We start from the raw sequence: 1,527 nt of genomic DNA, 5'->3' as shown, positions 1-1,527 counted from the left end.
ACAGGAAGTGGTAAAGTGGTAACCCAGAGAAAAGGCAGTTTTAGCACATCCCTGTTTGCTTTTTCTCTTACACGTTCGTTCCCTATGAGGCTGCTGCTCCCAGTGAAAATCTCAGAGAGGGAAGAACCTCCTAAACACTGTCCTTTTAAAAATATATATATATTCTTTATTGATTTCAGAGAGGAAGGGAAAGGGAGAGAGAGAGAGAGAGAAACATCAATGCTGAGAGAGAATTATCAATCGGCTGCCTCCAGCACGTCCCCTACTGGGGATCGAGCCCGCAAACCAAACATGTGCTTATATGAATATTTTTAAATATCAAGCTTATCTGGTTCTTTTTTGTTGTTTGTTTGTTTTGTTATTCCTCACCTGAGGACATTTTTCCATTTATTTATTTATTTATTGCATGAAAGAGAGGGGGAGGGACAGAGAGAAACATGGATGTGAAAAAGACACATCAAATGGTTGTCTCCTGCACACACCCAACCAGGGCCGGGGAACCTGCAACCAAGGTATGTGCTCTTGACTGGAATCGAACCCAGGACCCTTCAGTCCACAGGCCAATGCTCTATCCACTGAGCCAAACAGGCTAGGATGCTCATCTGGTTCTTGACCGATTTCTCTTGGGAAAAGAAAGTAGTGTCAGTGCCCAATTTGTGAATAATATTTTTGCCTCTCAGCACATCAGTGTTCCAAAAGACTGGCACACACTGGGGATGATTTCCTTGTATCCTCACACATTGTTTCCATAGGTCTCTGAAAGCTAAACTGCTTATTTAAACAATTAAGCAGTTTACTTATTATCCTATATAATAAAAGGGTAATATGCAAACTGACCAAAGGGCAGGATGATGCTCACTGACCACCAGGGGGGCAGACACTCAATGCAGGAGCTGCCTCAGCCTGTAGGCCCTGATCACCCGATCAGAGCCTGATGGTCAACCTCTGGATCCCTTCCCCTGGCCAGCAGGCTCCGATTGCCTGATGGGGAATGGGGAACCAGGGGTGGGTGGTGGTGGACATGGGCGGCGCCAGGCCAAGGCCTCTGCTCCACTGGTTTCCCCACACATAGAGGGCAACTGGCATTGGGGAACGGGGCCGGCAAGTGGGTGGGATGGCCAACCTCTCGGTCCCTCCCCCAGGCTAGCAGGCTCTGATCGCCAGATGGTGAATGGGGAACCAGGGAAGGAGGGCGGCAGGGGGGAGAGGGCAGCAGCCAGAGAAGATCGCCCTGATCACAGGTCAGGCCTAGGGACCATACCCATGCACAAATTTCATGTGCCAGGCCTCTAGTCTCTCTATATAAAAGCCTAAGCAACTGAACGACCAAACGACCAAACAACCAAATGACCAGTCGCTATGACATGCACTGACCACCAGGGGGTTGACGCTCAATGTGGAAGATGCCCCCTGATGGTCAGTGTGCTCCCATAGCCAACCTCCTGCAGTCCCTCCTCCCCGGGTGGCCGGCCCCAATCACTGGTGAGGCTGAGGGACCACCCTCATGCACGAATTTGCACTGGGCCT

The 1,527-nt window shown here is 50.1% G+C and overlaps 1 protein-coding gene across 3 annotated transcripts in view; it reads right to left on the bottom strand.

Annotated features, from left to right (window-relative positions):
* SERPINI1 (serpin peptidase inhibitor, clade I (neuroserpin), member 1) overlaps nucleotides 1–1,527 on the bottom strand; it is a 77,742-nt gene that overhangs the window by 29,634 nt on the left and 46,581 nt on the right. The gene's annotated exons all lie outside the window — the stretch shown is intronic.

Source organism: Myotis davidii, unplaced genomic scaffold, assembly GCF_000327345.1.
Source record: "Myotis davidii unplaced genomic scaffold, ASM32734v1 scaffold1307, whole genome shotgun sequence".
In the NCBI taxonomy this organism is placed as follows: Eukaryota; Metazoa; Chordata; class Mammalia; order Chiroptera; family Vespertilionidae; genus Myotis; species Myotis davidii.
This window is presented reverse-complemented; position numbering and strand designations above follow the sequence as displayed.